Source organism: Podarcis melisellensis, assembly GCF_964234715.1.
Source record: "Podarcis melisellensis genome assembly, chromosome: 9".
NCBI classification, from domain to species: Eukaryota; Metazoa; Chordata; class Lepidosauria; order Squamata; family Lacertidae; genus Podarcis; species Podarcis melisellensis.
In genome coordinates this window covers 59585137-59607559 of record NC_138541.1, presented here as the reverse complement: position 1 = coordinate 59607559, position 22423 = coordinate 59585137, and the positions used below count along the sequence as shown (strand labels likewise).

The window sequence follows — 22423 nt, the reverse complement described above, 5'->3', positions numbered from 1 at the left end:
CCAAGCATGCCTTCCTCTTAGCACGTTTCTCCCTTTTGTCCTGAGTTCGAGCGTCTTCAAAGTCCATGACACCTTTGGTAAAGGCTGTTTTCCAATTGTGGGCATGCAATCCCCAAAATGTATATATTTACAGAAGGTATATGGCAAGGAACCCTGAAAGGAATGGCCTGCATTCCCTACTGGGTCACTGACTATCTGAGAGAGTTTGTTCTCAATGCAACGACATCCCCCAAGTACAGTGTTTTATTTTTCTAATAATTCAATGTTCTCCCTGCCCTTGATGTCCCTAAAAGTCAAGGATGCTTCTATCTGCATAGCCTTGCCTTGCGTTCTGTTATGAGATCACACTAAAGCACGAGGAACTATTGTATACACAGAGGGATGATTTTCAATAAGTGCTTTAAAAGAACCGCAGCTGGGAGATACTAAGAAAGCTGTGATACTACGCATATTTGTCTGGTAATAATTGGTCCCACTGAATGTTGTCGGACTTGCTGCCAAGTAAACATACACAGGACTGTGCTGCAAATGAACATCTCTGCAACTGACATATCATCTTCTAATTTATCTCATAATAATAATACTGTACAACAACAACTGTACTGTAGGGACGCAGGTGGCGCTGTGGGTTAAACCACAGAGCCTAGGACTTGCCGATCAGAAGGTCGGTGGTTCGAATCCCTGCGACGGGGTGAGCTCCTGTTGTTCGGTCCCTGCTCCTGCCAACCTAGCAGTTCGAAAGCACATCGAAGTGCAAGTAGATAAACAGGTACCGCTCCAGTGGGAAGGTAAACGGCGTTTCCGTGTGCTGCTCTGGTTCACCAGAAGCGGCTTAGTCATGCTGGCCACATGACCCGGAAGCTGTACACCGGCTCCCTCGGCCAATAAAGCGAGATGAGCGCCGCAACCCCAGAGTCGGTCATGACTGGATCTAATGGTCAGGGGTCCCTTTACCTTTACCTTACAACAACAACAATTTATTATTTATACCCCAACCACCTGGCTGGGTTTCCCCAGTCACTCTGGGCGGCTTGCAACAGAATATTAAAAACACGATAAAACATCAAACATTAAAAACTTCCCTAAACAAGGTTGCCTTCCCACTTCCAAACAAAGAGCAAGAGCTGAGCAGACAATTTAAAAAGTACCTCTGCAGTTATAAAACCTGAAGTGGTGATTAATTATTATTTTTTACAGGCAATGACTAACAAAACCACGATGCCCCACATGTTTCATTCCAGCATTTCTGCTCAGAGTTATTTCCACTTCCTTTTGTTTCCTTGCAAGATAAAGGACTGGGGGATGGGAAGACCTCAAGAAATCCAAGGAAGTTTTTGAAGGCAACAGGAGTGCGGCTGTTACCTAAATGGAATTATGTCCCCCATCATTCCTTCTCTTAAATGAGCTAATCCTTTTCTGAATGAACCACATGGATGATGGTGGACCTCTTCTTCTAATTGTTTCTGGGAATTCTATAGTTTCTGGGAAATTGTGCTATTATTATTTTATTTTTTTTACTGAATTAAGCTTCCTCAACTTGACCAGGCAGATCAGCGGCATTATATGTACACACTGCTACGTCCTGGGACTTCTGAAGCATGGCAAAATAGTAGTACACACCCCGCAGAGACTTATTCAGGACTGGTTTTGGGTCTCGATAAGACTTTAGGCAAGAAACATGGAGGCCTGCCAACTATCCTGTTTCTCCTTATGCAATCTCACCGGAGGGATGCACAAAACCAAAAGTGTGCTACCTTATATCTCGTGCAAGGGAATTGTCAGATATATCCTTATGACTTTACTGAACATCATCGTCTTGATATTTGGCATGCATTTGCCGATTGCAGAAGTGAGAAATGCATCCTTGGAGAACCTCTATGGGTTGCATTCATTGCCCAGTTGGCAATTTGGACTTGTGTGTGGCACAGCAGAAGAAGTACAAGGTAGGGGGAAAGATTGTGTCTCACTCTGGAGACAAATTATTTAGAGAGGTTCGCATGAGCCATTGCAATAAGAATTGCACTCACATTGAATGAAATAGCATGAAACAATCAAGGTTTTAAAGGCTGCTGTGGGGGACTCTCTGGTCCTGGATGGGGTAACTGTGCCCCTGAAGGACCAGGTGAGCAGCCTTGCAGTCATTTTGGACTCACTGCTGTCCATGGAGGCACAGGTCAATTCTGTGTCCAGGGCAGCTATCTACCAGCTCCTTCTGGTACGCAGGCTGAGACCCTCCCTGCCCACGGACTGTCTCGCTCCAGTTATCTCCCGCATGGACTACTGCAATGAACTCCACATGGGGCTACCTTTGAAGGTGACCTGGAAACTACAATTAATCCAGAATGCGGCAGCTATACTGGGGACTGGGAGTGGCCGCCGAGACTATATAACACCGGTCCTGAAAGACCTACATCGGCTCCCAGTAAGTTTCCAAGCACAATTCAAAGTGTTGGTGCTGACCTTTAAAACCCTAAACAGCCTCAGCCCAGTATACTTGAAGAAGCGTCTCCATCCCCATCATTCAGCCTGGACACTGAGGTCCAGTTCTGAGGGCCTTTGGGTGTTCCCTCACTGCGAGAAGTGAGGTTACAGGGAACCAGGCAGAGGGCCTTTTCGGTCATGGCACCCTCCCTGTGGAACGCCCTCCCATCAGATGTCAAGGAAATAAGAAACTATCTGACTTTTAGAAGACACCTGAAGGCAGCCCTGTTTAGGGAAGTTTTAAATGTTTGATGTTTTATCGTGTGTTTTTTATTCTGTTGGGAGCCCAGCCAGATGGGTGGGTATAAATAAGTTGTTGTTGTTGTTGTCATTGTCATCATCGTCATCAACATCATCATCATCAAATCATAGATTAGTCATTCTCGGAGTTTGGTTCTGGGCACAATAGTGCACAATGAGAGAATATTCCATGCGAAATATATTGATTTTAACAAGTCTGTTTTCTGTGTGGCCACAGCACACTCACACACCCCAGGGGAGGCCGCCTGCTGTATCTCACTAGGATTTACAATTCTGATCTTGCCTCCTTCCAGTCTGCATCTTCTGGAATGGATAGTTCTGCCTTGCCTGCAGAAAGTGCAATTGGATCGGCCACTCCTCAAAAGAGAGATGCACTTCGATGACCTGCCCTCAAAAGATGTGGGCCCAGCGAAGTGACTCAGGGGTGGGGCCTTGAAGTCTGCCTCCCATTTAATCCAAAAGAAAAGTATTATTCAGCAACCAGAAATTTCTATGATACCTCCTTAAGCTAAAGGAGGGAAGAGGAAAGCTCGCCACAATAGCCTTTTGGCAGTCTTGCGAAGACAGACACCGAAACGCACAGAAAAATCAAACTGTTTCCTTTTTGAGCAAAATAATGCTATAGCTGAAAAGATTGAGAAATCTTAGTCATCCGCCACAACTGGAACTTTAAATAGAAGCTCTCTAGAGATGTGGAAATAAGTCATCACACCCTCTTGTTTCACACTTTAATAAAAAAACTTCTCTTACAGGGACAGAGTTTCTAGAACTCTGAATTAAGAGTGGGGAAATGGAGCTTGCAACAAAATTCATCTGTGTATCCTGTCCTGTCCAGGCTTCCTGCCATCCATTCCATCCTCTGAGATTCTGTTGTCCACTCACCCTTCCGCACCTTCCCCTATTTCCCCCGTAATTGGTACTCAATATTCTGTGGCTATTGTGCGTGGCGTGGACTAGTTTTGGGGTGGAGTAAGCCACACATGTTGCACTTTGATAAGTCTTGAGCATGCTCTTTGCCTCATTCTGGCTGCATTTCTGCCAACACTCACTACCTGCTTTCGCTATTATTGGTGCTGTAGAGTGGACTGAGTTATAGGACAAGGGGTGATCAATTTCTGTGACCACTATTCTCCAGGGAGTAAAAACCACATTTTAATCAGTGCATGAGTGGTCATACTGTAGAACAAACATGCCACCTTGCAGTAAGAGTTTCACATGTTTGGAGCAGATAAAAAGGGACGCCTGGACGGTTAAGTCCAGCAAAAGGTAACCATGGGGTGCAGTGCTCATCTCACTTTTCAGGTCGAGGGAGCCAGCGTTTGTCTGCAGACAGCTTTCCAGGTCATGTGGCCAGCATGACTAAACTGCTTCTGGTGCAACGGGACACCATGACGGAAACCAGAGCGCACGGAAATGCTGTTTACCTTCCTGCCACAGCGGTACCCATTTATCTACTTGCACTGGTATGCGTTTTTAACTGCTTGGTTGGCAGAAGCTGGGGCAAAGCAACAGGAGCTCACCCCGTTGCGGGGATTCGAACCACCAACCTTCTGATCAGCAAGCCCAAGAGGCTCAGTGGTTTAGACCACAGCACCACCCGCATCATGGTCCAGAGGGATCATGCTCCAGAACAAACAGGTTCCACCTTGCAGTAAGAGCTTCACAGGTTTCGCGCACATGCGCTCTGCCACAGGTGAAATCATAAGGCGTTTTTACCACCAAACCCAGACTTATCATTTGGCAGGGCCGCCCACATGAAATTGCTGTTAGCCACCCTTGTTCTAGAATAAAACACAGGCTGCATTTGAGTGCCATCCATTTGCAAAGTGCCATTGACACCCCTGAGAATTTATCTGCGGAAAGCAGGAACAAACATACATTGAAAGCAAAATCTCTGTGCTACGTGTCACTGTGTCTCTGCAGGTATTGCATAAGGAAATTGAAAAGCCCTGCCCAATTAACTCCTTCTGCAAGTTTGCAGCCATTCACTTGTTTTTTGCACAGGTTTACTACCATGCTAAGTATTTGCAAGAAGCTGTTACTAGTTCTCCTAAATTGTCTCGCAGTTCTATCTTTTAAAAATGGACAATACAGAATCAGCCATCAGTTGCTGATGTTTTTGAGACGCTGGCCTCCCTCCCTGCCCAACCCTGTAAGCCTAAAATACTTCACTGGGTAACACTGAAATTTGACAGGAGTTTGCTCCATGTTTTCTTTCTCCCCTTAGCCACGGAGAGAGCAATTCCATGTCCCCAACCTTTGCTTTCTGAAAAATTCTTTGGTGTATTACTGCATAGCAGAGTGGTGTGACAAGGATAAAGAGATTAGACATGTTTTCATTTAACTCCTTCAGCTCAGAATTGGCAAGGGACAATGGGTTTGCTTACGGTTATAAGAAGGCCTTCATTAAAAGGCCAGGCAGTTCAGACAAAAAAGGAAGCACAGCCGTAAAATGGTTCTGCTCAATTTTTCCTTCGTAAGCACAGACAGAAGCAGTCATACATGGACAGAGTCTGGGATGTAAGATGCAGAGCATAAATTCTACATTATCTGCTGCGGCTAAAGACGTTCACAAAAATTGCTAAAATTGCTGACGATGCTCGGAATAATGCGGACACTGCTAAGCACGGTTGCAGCTCATTTGCCAGATGCACGGTTCTTGGATCATGGTAGTTCATCTAGGGTGGGTTCAGCTACTAGTATCCTTGAGAACAGATGGCTGCAATGGACTCCATGTGGGTGTTGTCAGACATTAGCCACTGACAAGACAAAGCACCTTTGTATGCTACTGGTCTGTCTTCACGGGTCTTACTGTTAGCATAGAGAGTTAACATTTACTTAAAAGATCACCTTACTCCTTACACCCCTGCCCAGTCTTTGTGATCCGCCACTGTGGCATGTCTGACGGAGCCTGGCACTGTTAAGACTATCTTCAATAAGAAATTGTGCATTTAGTGTGGTGGCCCCAAATCTCTTGATTTAGTGAAACCAAATTGGCATTATCTGCAATGAAGGTCAGGCACCAACTTAAGATTTGGTTATTTCAGCAAGCCTTCTTATGGAAATAGGTTATTGCTTTATAACCTCCTTAGATGAGCCATTTTAAAAAAAAAAAAGCATTTCTCTTTCTTTGATTTATTCTGCTTGGTTATTTTTGAGATCCTGTGCATCAATGAGATATATTTTGACCGAGTTTGCGGCCTAGAAATTGCCATTAACATAAGTCCGTGTGCAGATACTTGCAGATTTATGTATATATGTTTATCATTTGTTTTGTGTTTTCTTTTGTAGTTTGCTTTCTAAGTGTCATGTGTGTATGTGCTATCATAATAAGATAATAAAATGCATTTACCCAAAAAAAGAAAAAGACATGGCCATTAACAATATTCTCACACCCAGTTCAGCATGGCATGGAAACTCTGGACAGTCAGGTTGCAATTTTAATGATGCTGAAGTCTGGTTGTTTATTATCCGTGGAACTTACTTCAAAATAAGCAAGGTTGCACTGCCATGGTATTTCAGCACTCATTCTTACTGTGTTTATTTTTCTCGAGTTGCACTGTTCCTTGGTGGAGAACACGTTGTTGCAATTTTCTATCTCCTCAAATTCCCACTCTAATTTTTTAGTACACTTCCCTCCATCTTTCGGGAGTGCAGGAAGCTGCCTTATACCAAATCACATCCCTGACTGACTTAGGTGAATATCCCACAATCCCGAGCAGTGGCTCATTAAGGTTTCAAGGGGATATAGATCAGAATATTGAACCTGATGTGTTTTGCCCCTTAACCTTGGCCCTTCTTTTGGTGCCAAACCAAAGCAGCATTTCTTCCCAATGCAAAAACCAGCTTTTATGGGTAGGATTTCCTCACGATCAAAGTAAGGAAGAAAATAGTGAATTCTCCTCTTCATGCCAGCTGCTCTGAGCCCAATAGTTACCAGCACCCCCAGCTTTCACAACTTGCATATTTTTATTTTTAAAAAACTTCCAGTTCCTACACTGCTTCCAGCATTTTTGTTTCTCGTGTTTTTCCTTCCCTTCCACATTCCTGTAACTCTCGAATTCAGTTTATCCTTCTTGGCATGTCCAGGAGTATGGGCACGAAGCATTCTGATTTTCTAAGCCCCTAAACACACACACACACACACACACACACTTTAAGACATTTTGTTTGCTTGCTTCTCAAACACTTGATTTGCATAGGTCAGGATTTCTGGAGTTGACTCCCTTTGCTTGCAAGCCAACCTGCTGACCTACCAACCTACCTTGATCCATCTGTAAGCATTTTAAGAGATGCGGCTGGCATGCGACGCTGCAGTGAATGCTCACATTCACCGCAGCTTCACATCCCTGCTCTTTTTGCATGCAGGGACTGTTCTTAGCTGCCATTTCATATCCCTCAAAATGCTTATGGATGGATCAAGGTCCCATGCACACCGCCTTTAAAGCGCTGGTCTTCAACTTGTTATAAGAATTTTAAGGTCTCCAATATGGAATAAATGTTCATAGAGCTAAATATATGAACCATGTGTCTGAAATAGTATGGGAGAGTAATCCTGAGGCCATTTTGACTCTCCCAATGACCTCAGATATTCCTCTATAGTAAGTGGGGCAAATGGGGAAAGCCTTCCTATTGTGTTTTTGCTGGCAAATCCTGTCTTAAGGGCGTGTTTGTGTATGAATAGGGTGAGCCTGTGACCTGGACTCAGGAACTAAGTAATAACCATCACAAAAGAATGGCCAGGCTGCCTAGGTAATGCAATCAGTGACCATTATCAGGCATCCTGGCAAACAGGATTTCTGCTGTAGACCACCTCCTCTGCTGTAGGCCACCTCCTTCTGTGATGTATGTATGATGTTTTGGGGGGTAGCCTTGGGCTACAGGGCGGGCAATTTCAAAAGTCTATATAAGGGCTTGCACACCATTGTTCAGGGTTCTGTCCTCCCTCCTGTGCGTGGTGAGTGGGGACCCTGTAGCCACAGTTCCTTGGATAAAGATCAGGCTTACTAGCTGCTTTGCTTCTCAATATACTCTGGTTGGCCTCTATTACTTTCTCCTACTGATAGAGAACCTACTTAAGGACTCTATACGGGCTCCAGAATACTCCATAAGGGAAAGGGAGCAGCTTTTCTTATAATAAACTGGTGGGTTAGGAGAAGCTACTAGTGGGTTGTGGCCTGATCCAAACTGGGTGACAGCAGGAACTCTGCCACTGTGCAAACGTAGGGTTAAAGGTTAAGAAGCGGGTCTCAATTATATATTTTGGTTAAAAGTGGGTCCTGGGTCTTAGAAGGTTGAAGATGCCTGTTTTAAAACACATTTATATCACTTTTACGGTCATGGTTTACCCCAAAGAATCCTAGGATCCTGCTCAGCACAAACGACAGTTCCCTTGATTCTTAAAAGAGAAGGAATGCACACGGAATGTTCCATCAATGTATGTTGTGGATTTCACTCCTGTTTCGGAGGAGGCAAACTTTCCCTTTCTTTCTTTTTGAACACCAACATTTTCAGCATACAGGAAGGTTTCTCCTGCCTTCTCCCTCCACCCATTCTTGTGTCCAAATACAATGTGGCCCTTTCAAAATCTATATTATTCTGCACTTTGACATAAGCCACCGTGAGCTCTAATACTAGTGTAAATAGCAGCGAGTGTACTCAAGTGTTAAGACCCAGACAAATACCCATATGCTCCTCTACAGGGTAGGAGCAAACTCCAAAGTCGCACGGTTAATGAGGCAAAACAAAGTTTCCTAAGGTTCCAAAGTCTAAACTTGCAATTTTGCTGCTGCAGGAGGCAGTGCATATGATATGCTTCCTATTCGGTGAATGTTTTTAAGATTCTTATTATATGGAGAATTATTTTTTTAGTCTGGTGGGGGGTTGTTATGCTGAATTTATGTAATTCCAATCCCCCTTCCCTGTTTGTTAGTCTTATTCGTACCAAGAAAGCATGCAAATCTTACAGAGTTAAGGGCAGCTTTGAGTACTATCTGTTCTGACACAATCCTTTCCCTGCCAAGGCAGTCACTAAATCAAGCGCAAGGCTTATTATTTTTAAAATTGCTTCTGTTCCAGTTTGGAGCATAGGCCCACCGTCTCATTCCCAGCACCCCAAGCAGTAGAAAAAACAACGAGGTCCCCTTCAGGAAAAAGCATACTGTACTTCAGTTCAAAGTAGTTCTTGACTAAGCTATGGGGGTTTCTGTTTCATACTGCAAAAGCATTGTGGAGAATAAGGTCTTACCTTTGCTTTGTTGGCAATTACGTTGGAATATTTTTAGTTGCTTAAACTGTAAATGAGTCCAAAGGCAAAACTATGCCTCCACATTCCATCAGGGAATAGCTCAGTCAGTAGAGCACGAGACTCTTAATCTCAGGGCTGTGAGTTCGATCCCTGAATTTGGGGGAAGATTCCTGAATTGCAGGGGGTTGGACTAGATGACCCCTGCGGTCCCTCCCAGCTCAACGACTCCATTCGATTCTGTTTATTTTTCCTCTCTTATGTTGCCATCGGAGCAGTGAGGTCAAAGCAAGACAAAGTGGGCACTTCTAGCCTGTCTCAGTTTTCAGATGGGGTTCAGTCACAAATTCAGGTTGCATGGATAAAGTTGGTTAGAAGTCTTGTGCAATAAATGTGTTACCCCCCCAACCCCCCCCCCAAACAATGGACCTTTTGCAATAAGGAGAGTGATAGGGAAATGCCCTGGAAAGGGTGGGAGAACAGTTGCTTTGACGCCACACTATCTAAATCTGAACTAAATAGCCAACCATCTCCTTGAAAGTCAATCAAGACGAATGCTCAATAAAGACTATCTTCGGGCCAGTAGGCAATCTGGGTGAATTATTGGTACATTATTGGTACAGTTCAGCAGCTGCAGACCTGATACTTCTCTTGGATGGGAACCAGTATATAAGTGGGAAACAATTTTTGCTTCTCTTTCTTAAAGCGAAAAGTGGGGACATGGGCATTAACCATTCAGCTCTTTGAGCTGGTTTGGCTTTGCTTCCGTCAAATTGTTCAGCCTTCACAGGCATTTCAAAACATTTATGGAAACAAGTTATCCACTCTCCCATGGAAGTTGGAGCTAGATACAAATTAAGTAATACTGTACAGGAAAACTTCAGATTCTCTGCAATGGCAGAAATCAAAGGCTTTCCAAGCTTTAGCCATTTTTTTTTAATTTATAGAAAAAAATATTTATATACTGCAGTATCATTCAAGAATGCTCCAACTACCGCACAATTGCACTCATTTCACACGCTAGCAAGCTTATGCTTAAAATTCTACAAGGCAGGCTTAAGCAGTATATGGACCGAGAACTCCAGGAAATGCAAGCTGGATTTCGAAGAGACCAAATTGCAAACATGCACTGGATTATGGAGAAAGCTAGAGAGTTCCAGAAAAACATCTACTTCTGCTTCATTGACTATGCAAAAGCCTTTGACTGTGTCGACCACAGCAAACTATGGCAAGTTCTTAAAGAAATGGGAGTGCCTGATCACCTCATCTGTCTCCTGAGAAATCTCTATGTGCAACAATAAGCTACAGTTAGAACTGAATATGGAACAACTGATTGGTTTAAAATTGGGAAATGAGTACAACAAGGCTGTATATTGTCTCCCTGTTTATTTAACTTATATGCAGAATTCATAATGCGAAAGGCTGGGCTGGATGAATCCCAAGACGGAATTAAGATTGCCGGAAGAAATATCAACAACCTCAGATATGCAGATGACACAACCTTGATAGCAGAAAGTGAGGAGGAATTAAATAACCTTTTAATGAGGGTGAAAGAGGAGAGCACAAAATATGGTCTGAAGCTCAACATCAAAAAAACGAAGATCATGGCCACTGGTCCCATCGCCTCCTGGCAAATAGAAGGGGAAGAACTGGAGGTAGTGAGAGATTTTACTTTCTTGGGCTCCATGATCACTGCAGATGGTGACAGCAGTCACGAAATTAAAAGACGCCTGTTTCTTGGGAGAAAAGCAATGACAAACCTAGACAGCATCTTAAAAAGCAGAGACATCACCTTGCCAACAAAGGTCCATACAGTGGTACCTCGAGTTAAGTACTTAATTCGTTGCGGAGGTCCGTACTTAACCTGAAAGTGTTCTTAATCTGAAACACCACTTTAGCTAATGGGGCCTCCTGCTGCCACCGCGCCGCTGGAGCCCGATTTCTGCTCTTATCCTGAAGCAAAGTTCTTAACCTGAAGCACTATTTCTGGCTTAGTGGAGTGTGTAACCTGAAGCGTATGTAACCCGAGGTACTACTGTATAGTTAAAACTATGGTTTTCCAGGGAGTGATGTATGGAGGTGAGAGCTGGTCCATGAAGAAGGCTGATCGCTGAAGAATTTATGCTTTTGAATTATGGTGCTGGAGGAGACTCTTGAGAGTCCCATGGACTGCAAGAAGATCAAACTTATGCATTCTTAAGGAAATCAGCCCTGAGTGCTCACTGGAAGATCCTGAAGCTGAGGCTCCAATACTTTGGCCACCTCATGAGAAGAGAAGACTCCCTGGAAAAGACCCTGATGTTGGGAAAGATGGAGGGCACAAGGAGAAGGGGACAACAGAGGACGAGATGGTTGGACAGTGTTCTCGAAGCTACGAACATGAGTTTGACCAAACTGTGGAAGGCAGTGGAAGACAGAAGTGCCTGGAGTGCTCTGGTCTGGGGTCACAAAGAGTCGGACACAACTAAACGACTAAACAACAACATCATTAAAATATAGTGGTTTACAACAGCAGAAGCACATAAAACCAAACAATAACATCATAAAAAGTTGAAAATAAGTTAAAAGCAAAAAGAAATTAAAAACAAAAAATAAAAACGTGGGTTTGTGGAGAGACTATTCAAATGTGTACAGGCATGACTCAAATGGCTCATCAACCACATTGACTAAGCAGGAGGAAAACGGAACCTATTCTCCATTTTGAAAGCATTTAAACCTCCTTTTATTTGCCAAAGAATAATGGTGGGAGTTTACATGGGGAAATACCTTAGAAACATATGCCATAAGTTTCAGCTGTCTTTTAAAGTAGACTGGAAATCAGGGAAGCAGGCAAGCAGGGACACATTCTGACCAGCTGTCACTCCGACCATTACAACCATAATTATTTGGAAAAATAACTCTTAAAAATATGTCATTACCCATATTGAACCATTTAATTTCTCAGCTCTTTGCAATCACAGCAGAGTAGACCATGAAAGCAGCTTGTGGCAGACACGTAGATGGGTCACCAGGTAACCAACTGCAAGTGTTGTGAGTGAGACGCTACAGTGGCAAGTGGTCCCCAAGTTACAATAGCGAACGTACCAAAATATTGCAGCTAAGTAGAAGAAGCACCAAAGCCTACAGAAGAAGGAGCAGGATCTACAAATCGTTGTGCTTCAGAGATTTCAATATATCCCAAGAATCAGAAGCGGCATTTTATGTGGATGAGGGGTACATGCTCCACTAGCTTTCAGGTAAGTCAGTGCTGCTGACCGGGAGCAGGGAGGTCAGCATGGTGAAAAAGCGCCGGCGGGAGCACCAGATTGGCTCTGCAATGTGTTTGCACCACACCAACTTCCTCATCATCTTCCCCCTCCTGGGAAGCTATGCCAACCTACTTGCTGGGGAGCTAGCACAGTGGCTCTGCCCCTACCTGGCAAGAAGCCCCTTCCACAAGAAATGGGCATCTGATATGAAGCAAACTACATCAGCTCTGAATGCAGATTCCGCAACCCATGTAAAAGTAACCTCAAGTTTAGATTACTGCAATGCGTTATATGTAGGGCTGCCTCTGAAGACGGTTCGGAAACTTCAGCTAGTGCAGAATTTAGCAGCCAAGCTGCTCATCGGAGCAAGATGGTTTGAGCATATTACACCGATCCCGGTCCAACTGCACTGGCTACCGATTAGTTTTCTGACCCAATTCAAAGTGCTGGTTTTGACCTATAAAGCCTTAAACGGCTCAAGACCGCAATACCTCAAGGACTGCCTCTTTCCATATGAACCTACCCAGACCCTGAGATCGTCTTCTGAGGCTCTCCTTCATGTACCCCTCCATGAGAGATCTGGAGGGTGGCAACACGAGAACGGGGCCTTCTCTGCAGTGGCTCCCCGTCTGTGGAATGCTCTCCCCAGGGAAGTTTGCCTGGTGCCTTCATTATACACCTTTAGAAACAAAACGCTCCATTTTAACCAGGCAAACCTGGTTGATCCGATCAACATCCTATGCCCTTTTAAAATGTGTGTTTTTTTGGGGGGGCTATTGGGTTGTTGTTTTTATTTTAATTATGTATTTTGTGGTTTTACATCTTGATTTTATTCTGTGAACCACCCTGAGACCCCTGGGTATTAGGCGGTATATTAAGTATGTATGTATGTATGTATGTATGTATGTATGTATGTATGTATGTATTGGCCTTGCAACCAGTTCTGAGTTCTTTGAGAAGGGGATATCTTATTGTACAGCAGTAAGCATCCTTTTACAGGGCAATCCCAAACATGTCTGCTAAGAAGTAAACCCTATGGGACCAATTGGTCTTAATTCCAGGTATGTGCTGATAGGGTTATTTCCGTGCTCCATACTCACTCAGAGCAAAGGGTTCTACCATGCAAGGCTCTAGAAGCTGTTCTAAGTGAGTGCTAACCTGAATTCAGACCTTACTTACTCTCCCCAGAGAACAGACCGGTGACCTGTGGGAGGGGAGAAGGAGATCATTTCAAAGTGTGAGGAATCACAGAATCATAGAGTCATACAATCGGAAGGGGTCAAGAGGGCCCCTTGCAATGGAGGACAGTCTCAGATATGTCCACCTGAAAAGAAATGGGAGTGGTGGCTGATGCCGATTGGCACTGGTGGGACAGAAGCCAGGGAGCCCAACGGTATGTGGAGCCAAGAGCTGATGATAGGTAGGAGCCAGCTAATTCTAGTTTTGCCCCCATCTTCTTCCCTGATGAGTACTACTTCCATCAACGGTGTCTCTGAAAATTTTACGCATCACTTGGGAAGACCTGTGAACTAATGCCAGTGTACTGGAAGAAGCAAAGATCACCTGTGTCGAAGCAATGATTCTTCAGCATCCACTTTGTTGGACCGGTCATGCTGTTGATCATCTTCCAAAGCAACTACTCTATTCCGAACTTAAAAATGGAAAGCGTAATGTTGGTGGTCAACAAAAGAGGTTTAAAGACTCTCTCAAGGCAAATCTCAAAAAATGTAATATGAACACTGACAACTGAGAAACACTGGCCTGCGAGCGCTCCAATTGGAGAACAGCCTTTACCAAAGGTGTAATGGACTTTGAAGACGCTCAAACTCAAGACAAAAGGGAGAAATGAGCTAAGAGGAAGGCACCTTTGGCAAACCCTCACCGTGATCAACTCCTACCCAGAAACCTATGTCCCCACTGTGGAAGGATGTGTGGATCCAGAATTGGCCTCCACAGTCACTTACAAACTCACTGGTAAGACCGTGTTTATGGAAGACAATCTTCTTGGGCTATGAGTGATCGCCAGAGAAGAAGAAGTCTACAGGGCAACCGTAAGGAGGGAGTAGCTGGCAGGTTGCCCTGTTCTGGATTGGTTGTAGGTAAAAAGACAAGGTGGTAGGAGGGTAGACTGAACTTAGAGGGCAGTGGCCTGCTTGTCCCAAAAGACTAGCCTCTACTGGGAGGTGTCTCCTACCCAGCTTGGAGCACTAGAAGAGTCAGAAAGACCTGTTCTGAAAGAAGGCGTGCCATCTCCATGTGCTTCGGGATTCACTTTGCATTTCCCCGCCCTCCAGCTTTGTTCTTTGCATTATGCGCCCTGGGCAGTTCATTTAGAGGCCACGAAACTGAAAACCAAGTGCGTTCTTTCACCCTGCTTGCACAATCCTCCTTCTCTGATGGGAATGGAAGTTTCCCTCCTAGTTTTCACTTCCTCCATGGTGCTATCATCGTCGTTTTAAATTAGATTGCAAATTATATTTTGTAGTCGGTGTGTCAGTTTGCCGTACTTTTTACAAAGGTGCCAAAAGTGTCTCGCTCGCGCAGATTACACAAAACCTGGTGAAAGGGAACAAGACCTGGTTTATACAGACTCTGCTCTCCCCAACTGCTTTGCAGGATCCTCTATTGGCTCACAGTAATACAAGCAAGCGGGTGGCGCTGTGGTCTAAACCACTGAGCCTCTTGGGCTTGCTGATCAGAAGGTTGGCAGTTGAAATTCCCACGATGGGGTGAGCTCCCGTTGCTCTGTCCCAGCTCCTGCCAACTTAGCATGCCAGTGCAAGTAAATAAACAGGTACCGCTGCAGCGGGAAGGTAAATGGTGTTTCCGTTCACTCTGGCTTCCGTCACAGTGTCCCGTTGCACCAGAAGTGGTTTAGTCATGCTGACCACATGACCCAGAAAGCTGTCTGTGGACAAACACCGGCTCCCTCGGCCTGAAAGCGAGATGAGTGCTGCAATCCTATAGTCACCTTTGACTGGACTTAACTGTCCAAGTCCTTTAGCCAGTGTGGTGTAGTGGTTAAGAGTAGTGGACTTGTAATCTGGTGAACTGGGTTCAATTCCTTGCTCCTCCACATGCAGCTGCTGGGTGACCTTGGGCTAGTCACACTTCTCTGAAGTCTCTCAGCCTCACTCACCTCACAGAGTGCTTGTTGTGGAGGAGGAAGGGAAAAGGAGATTGTTAGCCACTTTGAGACTCCTTAGGGTAATGATAAAGTGGAATATCAAATCCAAACTCTTCTTCTTCTTTTACCTTTTGCAAGCAAGCTTAAAGCAGCATTGCTTGTGCATGTTGAAGAGCAGTAACATTCCATTTTAGCTCCATGCACCTCTACGGTTTCTAAAGGAATGTTAGTTCTTTACATTATAACTTAGGACTCAGAGCCGACTTGGCAAGGTGAGCTTCTGCTGGAATGCTGCCGGGTTTGGTAAATAGGATCTAGACCCGCCTACCTCCGGCTTGCAATTACAACTGAAAGGGGAGAGATTTAAGGGGCTTGTTATCTGATGGCTGCATTGTAGCTCGAGAACAGGGCAGCCGGGAGGAATTTATCGGTTTTCTCCTGCCTCCAGCAGAGGCAGAACAATTCCAGCAGAACATGCCACCCAGCCAGCCAGATCAAAGGTAAAATGAAAGATGTACAACCTTTTCCGACCACAGGACTGAAGTAAGGGGAGATGGACAGGAGAAGGAGACACACAGATTATTTGGCTCTTTGGAATTCTGGATGAACAGGAGTTCTGTTTAATAGATCAGCCATAGATCATTGCAAGTCCATTACTAATTGCATACAAATAAAGCTGTTTAAAATACAAAACGAGACTGATAAAATGTTTGCAGAATAATAGCTAATCACTACAGGTGGGGTGATTTCAGTCTTGTAGGCTCTAGTTATTTTCTAGTATCCCATGATCCACCAATGTTTTTTGATTTTACCATAAACAAAAGCAAACCCAAAACAAAACCCACAGGATCTCTAAATTGTTTTAAGGCATAACTCGCATATATTAAGTGACCCTGGGTCTCCCCTCTTACAGAAGAAAATAAGAAAGGTCTTGCTTAGCAAATGGTTAGTAAAAATGCCAGCAATCTTTGATCATTGACTGAGAATCGGCCAATGATCTGTCTTTCAACCAACCCAATCTATCAGATAAAACAGCTTCCACCTTACTGATAGTTTTATTACTTCTCAGTTTTATTTTTATGAAGCATGTGTGATATGATTATTTATTATATGGTATGATGATGATTGCAGTATATCTCCCTGGAATCCATCAGCATGAAAAATGGCTTAGAATTGTTACACAAATAAACATGATAGGGCACTATCAATTAAGATAATCAAGAAAACTGAATGAGAGAGCGTACTGTACTCTTATAAAAACTACCTCCAGAACTTAGCATGTCTGATGTCCTTGGAATTAATAAGAAGCTATTGTGCTTGTTTGAAGATGTTGTGTCACCCAAACCCCTTTAGGTTCCAGCTACTCAAAGCTGACTTTATCTTGACAAAGATACTGAGAAGATGTGTTTGATCTTGGCAAGAGCTAGGTCTACCATGAACCATGTTATTATGGGAGGGGAGAAAGTCTAAGGGGGGGAGGAATTCTTAAGAGAGTCCTTTTGACTGGAAACAAATAAAAGGACAGTCCCTCTTCCCATGTTGTATATGGAAAAATACGGAGCAAGCATCTAAATACAAAGTTATAGACCCTTATGATATAAAGTGCAAGCATAAGTTATGTCAGAAAGGCCATTCGTGAGCTCCTGAATGACTTGTCAGACTTATAGCCTGAATGAAGGGTGCTTAAGCCTCACTGAGCATAGGGGATTTATTTCCTAATATGTGTCTTTAGGATTCCAGGCTTATTGATACATAAAAATCACATATTGATAATGCTGTAAATGGATGAAAGCTTTCAGCACAGAGGGGGAGGCACAACCTACAAATAAAACGTGTTTTAATCAAATTAAGTCTCATTGATTTCATTTTAATATGCAGTGCAATTCTGCCCATGCTCACGAGATGTTCCACTATGTTCACTGGGGCCTTATCCCAGAAACATGTGAGCCTAACCATGTCTTACTTGAAATGCCTACTGATTTCAGCCATAGTATGATAAAAACCACATCTTTTATCATGACAAGCTGAAAATGATTAATGGGTTTGCAGCACTCTGCTAGAGTGGTATACATTTGACCATGCGATACTGGAAAACCCAAAGCCAATAAAATAATCTCGTATGAATATACCTTAACAGCTACATTGTGGCTTCCTACGATTGCTCAGGTCATGGCACAACAAACTCTTAGGTGAATCTGCTGTTGAAATCATTGCCTGGAAAGAGGGGGTCACAGGTACTGTCTCTACAGCTTGCCAGAGTATGGAAAAACATTTGCAAGAATACAACATTGCAAGAAGCCCAGATGCATAAAACGAGTGTATATTCCATCAGATTTTTATCTACAGTGGTACCTCGGGTTAAGTACTTAATTCGTTCCGGCGATCCGTTTTTAACCTGAAACTGTTTTTAACCTGAAGCACCACTTTAGCTTATTGGGCCTCCTGCTGCCGGAGCACAATTTCTGTTCTCATCCTGAAGCAATGTTCTTAACCCGAGGTAATATTTCTGGGTTAGCGGAGTCTGTAGCCTGAAGCATATGTAACCCAAGGTACCACTTTATTAGGTATTGGGGGGGGGAGAGGTCCTGCCACTAAAAAATGGGTTTTTAAGCAAAAATACTTTTCGGAGGAGAAGCAGTAGTTGTTTTTACAGCAGTGCTTTGTGAAACACAATTTAGAAAACGCCAAAGGACACACTGTCCTTTTTGCATGGGACACAGGAATCAAGGCATCTCATTCTGCATGCCATTTTTCAAACACATGACGTTGCTCTTGGGGTGAGTGGGCTCCTTTCCAAGGACCCAGCCTCACACCAGAAGGTCACGGAGACGCCCGCAGAACTTCTTGTAAAGAAATTCGCCAAGCATACGCTCCACAAAATGGGTTCAATCTGCAGCCTCTTTGGTTCACAAGATAGACAGTCCCAAAGTCATATTGAGGTGGTGAAACAATCGCACGCAGAAGCTTTCACAAGCTGACACTTAACCAGAATCCAATCGGCCTTAGTCAACAGCACCCTGTCCAAATCGAGACGAATGCATGACTTTTGTAATGTTTTCATCACAAGTGAAAAGTGCAATGGGCTGAAATCACAGAATGATGATAGATTGGGCTGCTGCTGCTACCTCTGTGTTAACTTGTATGGAAAATACGATTGTGTGGGGGGAATTACAAAGACACAGGAACATTTCCTTCTCCATTTATAATTAGACAGCGTTTTCATTTTGCCCATAAAGCTCTCCCAGGAAAGGGGGGGAGAGTATAAGAAACAGCATGTTTCTGCTCTTATCTTGTTTTCCTCTCCCACAGTGTAAGCTGTATTCGGTTTTTAAGTTTCTGCTTAAACTGCGCATGATCTTTCCACCCTTGCAGTCTGGCACCTGTATCCCACACTTGCATACCGAGGGAAAAGAAGGTTGCAAAAACTCGGGAAATCACAGGACTCATAACAGCAGAACGACTTGCTACATATTTGTTGCAACAGACCAAATAGTTTTCTTTTCCCCTTGAAATCAAGTAAGCTCAATGTCGGTCTCCTTCTCTTAAAACAAAAAAAGGGCACTTGCTGTGCAACTGTCCAAGATAACTTTAAAGAAAGGGGGGAAAGCAGGAAAGCTCACTCTGCTATGAGATCCAAAACATTCCTAGAGCCAACATTTCTGTACAGAAACACCACTTAGATGACCTGAATTAACAGATGGGGTAGAACTAAGGGCATGTTTTGAGATGAAATAATGCTCATTATCTAGATTTTATCATTGCCTTGCCTTCCTCCTGTTAGGATTTTAATTCAGGAAACTGGAAATAAACGATACAATTCATCTATATAAGGATAGCCCAGTTCCTACCCTGGTCACACTGGAGTCCTTGGGAATTTATAGGACCATCCTATGAATATTTACTTGGTAATAAGCTTGCATAATATGGTAATGTTACAGTCTAATGCTGTGCAAGATTGCAGCCAAAGTCACTTCTAACCAAATGGATCAGTCAGAGCAAGCCTGCTGGTAAAAAAAAAAAAAATCCACCCCCCCTTTAAAATCACAGTGCAGTACTAATAACCACATTTACTCACATGCAGTCCTGTTGAATTCAATGGGGCATAGTCGCAGCCAAGCTGGGTTTAGGATCTCAGATAAGCTTCAAGGCTATTTTGTTCTATGAAACACGCTGCTAAGTCTTTTGTTAACCCTGAGAAAGGATATTCATTATCTTGTTAACATACCAAGCATTACTTTATTTTCAGTGTTGATTTAATATCAGGGTTTAGTACTGATCTAAACGGATTTGTTTGTTTGTTTGTTTGTTTGTTTGGGCTGCCATACATCCGGATTTTCCCGGACATTACCAAGATTTCAAAGGTGCAATTGACGTCCGGGGTGACTTTGCGGCGCTTTGTCCTGGATCTCAGGCAAGCTAATCAGAAAATTGTGAGTTTTCCTTAAAAATATATATAATAATCTCAACAATTTGGGGGGGGTGTTTTTCTTCTTATAATACAATACTATGGATACATTGTCATTCAGATCTAATTTAGGGTTGCTACTTGTCCAAACTTTGGGCATTATTGTTAAAAAAAATAAATCTCAGCAACTTTGCTGTTTGTCTAAAAGAAGCTTGACAATTTTGATGGTTTCCAAAAAAAATAAAAACCTCAACCATTTTGGGGGTGTCCTGGTTTTTACTTTTTGAGCTACAGCAACCCTTTATTCCTGAGGAGGGCACAAAGGTGGGTTTATTCACTTAGGAATTCTTAAAGCTTGAGTCGAGCAGATCAGTGTATTCTGCTCTTAAAACAAAAGGAAGAACAGGACCTTCTCTCTCTCACTCACTCAATCAATCACACACACACACACACCAAGAAAAAAGAAAGAAAAAGAAGTTTACCATCCCAATAACGTAGCTTATGAAGCAGACTAACGGAACATGCAGAGCTTGCAAGTATGGCATCAAAAATAAGAAATCAAGCTGACAAGCTGACGGGGAGGGAATACCTTGCAGAAATTTGATCTCGGATACAAATTCCAGGTAGACGATACCTTGTGACCAGCAGCTGATAATATTAAACTTATGGGAACATGGGAAATAAAGGGAAGGAATTAAGGTATATGCAGCTAAGCAAGATGTCCAAAGAGCTATCAGGGAAGGCTGTCCTGGAACTCTCAAAGAACAGCTGCAGAAGAATGCAAAACTAGAAACTTAAAAATAAAAGAATGGAAAGCGTAGTTTGAGGAGAAGACAGGAGCCTCCAAGCCCACACAACGGCACCAAGAAGTCTGCCTACCTGGATGGAAAGTCAGCTTAGCAGCCTTTGCAGGAATCCGGAAAATCTGGACCGCGAGTTAATGCATCTTTTTGCATTTGCAGGTGTGTTGGCCTGTTCAGACGAGAAGTGTTGAGATACCACTCGCCTTGTCCTTTGGCAATTTTCTGGAGACTGGAAAGGCGAAAAAGTTGCAATGAGCCAACCCAAAAAGAAAAAAAAATACCCTCCCTTCTCATGGGCCTGAAAGACGCATTCCAGAAAGGCGAAAAGGAGCGCTAATCGGTTAGACCAAATTCCTGACTGGGCATAAAGCCTTAAAGTTAAGCTATTCCGCTTCCAGAACTTAAGTCTTCTGCCTCTTTTGCTGAAGCTGTGGGAAATGTCGGTCTCAGGCCTTCCCTGCCCCGACAGTTCCCTTTCTTCACAGTAGCGAGGTTGTCTCTTGTCTACTCCCAGCCTTCAAACTCACCAAACCAGATTCCCCCCCCCCCCCAACGACGACTTCCCATAAATCTGAACTGAAATTTTATCCTGTTCGGCTAGCTGCCCGAAGGCCAGTTTATCGTCCTTGCTGTTTCAGCAAGGTAGATAACTGTGCACTAGGGCTGCTGGGCATCCCTATTTTCCAGGAAACGTCCCCAAAAACAGCATCCCGGACAATTTCCCTCAAATCGGGCATCCTTGGAAAGCGGCAATTGTGCCAAAAAGACCAAAAGAAGAAGAAAAGCTCTGTAACTCGAAAACCTTTGTACTAAAGAAAGCTCCACGACTTTGGGGGTTGTCTAAATAATTAAAATAAATAATAATTAAAATAAATAAATATATGAAATAAAACTTGGACCATACAAGAACACACCAGAATAGTAAGGGCATATTCTGAGGATCTTTTCCCCATGACTTTGCTTCCATGAGAGGTTTCCCCAACCTGGTGCACTCCAGATATTTTGGACCACAATTCCCATCATCCCTGACCATTGCATGGGCAATTCGGTGTGCGGCAATTGGTTAAAAATCTATGTATGCCTTACAGTGGCGTAGCGTGGGGGGTGCAGGGGGGGCCGGCCGCACCGGGCGCAACATCTGGGGGTTAGGGTTAGGGGGCGCAAATCCACGGGTTAGGGGGCGCAAATCCACGGGTTAGGGGGCGCAAATTACTTGCCTTGCCCCGGGTGCTGACAACCCACGCTACGCCACTGATGCCTTAGCTGCTTAAAACACAGGGAGGTCATTGCTCCCTTCACTGTTTCTCATTGCCTTTTTTTATTTCACACCAGAGAGGGGGCAAGGATGTCTTTACTAGGACTGCCATACGTCCGGACATTACCGGGATTTCAAAGGTGGAATTGACATCTGGGGGAGGGGCGAATTTCCAAAAGGTGTTGCTCCTTAAAAAAGCTCGACAACTTTGGGGGTCTTCCTAAAAGAAGCTTGACAACTTTCAGGGCGTCCTGGTTTTCGAAATATGGCAACCCTGATTGCGACAATTTCATGCCACTTTTCACATTCTGGAAAATCACAAATGCAGGTTTGACCTCAGACTGTAGCAAAGGCGTATAGGTTATTCAACGTAAGGGTAAAACTATACAAGACAGTAAAGAGTTGCTAGCACATAACATCCACCAATTCTGGTTTGTTTGTTTGTTTTGCAAAGGAATCATTATCCCAGTATTACTACTTTTTTTCTTAAAAAATGTTTAGGGGTACTCTCATTTTGTCTCAAGAAAATTGCCATTTTATAATTCAAATCGGGGGAAATAAATACAGTAAATTGACAAAAGTACAAAGACTCACCAAAT

The 22423-nt window shown here is 43.6% G+C and overlaps 1 protein-coding gene and 1 long non-coding RNA gene across 6 annotated transcripts in view; one reads left to right on the top strand and one right to left on the bottom strand.

Annotated features, from left to right (window-relative positions):
- The window catches only part of RBM47 (RNA binding motif protein 47), an 83262-nt gene extending 62480 nt beyond the window's left edge, over positions 1–20782 (bottom strand). For 4 of the 5 annotated variants that reach the window (XM_081924511.1, XM_081924517.1, XM_081924516.1 and 1 more), the window contains exons 1-2: positions 20646–20782; positions 19437–19552 (exon numbers count right to left, since the gene is read on the bottom strand). The gene's annotated coding sequence lies outside the window, so the exon portion shown is untranslated. The remainder of the gene's footprint in view (positions 1–19436; positions 19553–20645) is intronic. The other variant, XM_081924508.1, reaches the window with a different exon arrangement.
- LOC309377442 lies at positions 8503–20955 on the top strand. Its single transcript, XR_014171575.1, has 2 exons — positions 8503–8567; positions 20729–20955. It is a non-coding gene; the product is annotated as an uncharacterized lncRNA (long non-coding RNA).
- Positions 20956–22423: the final 1468 nt, after the last annotated feature.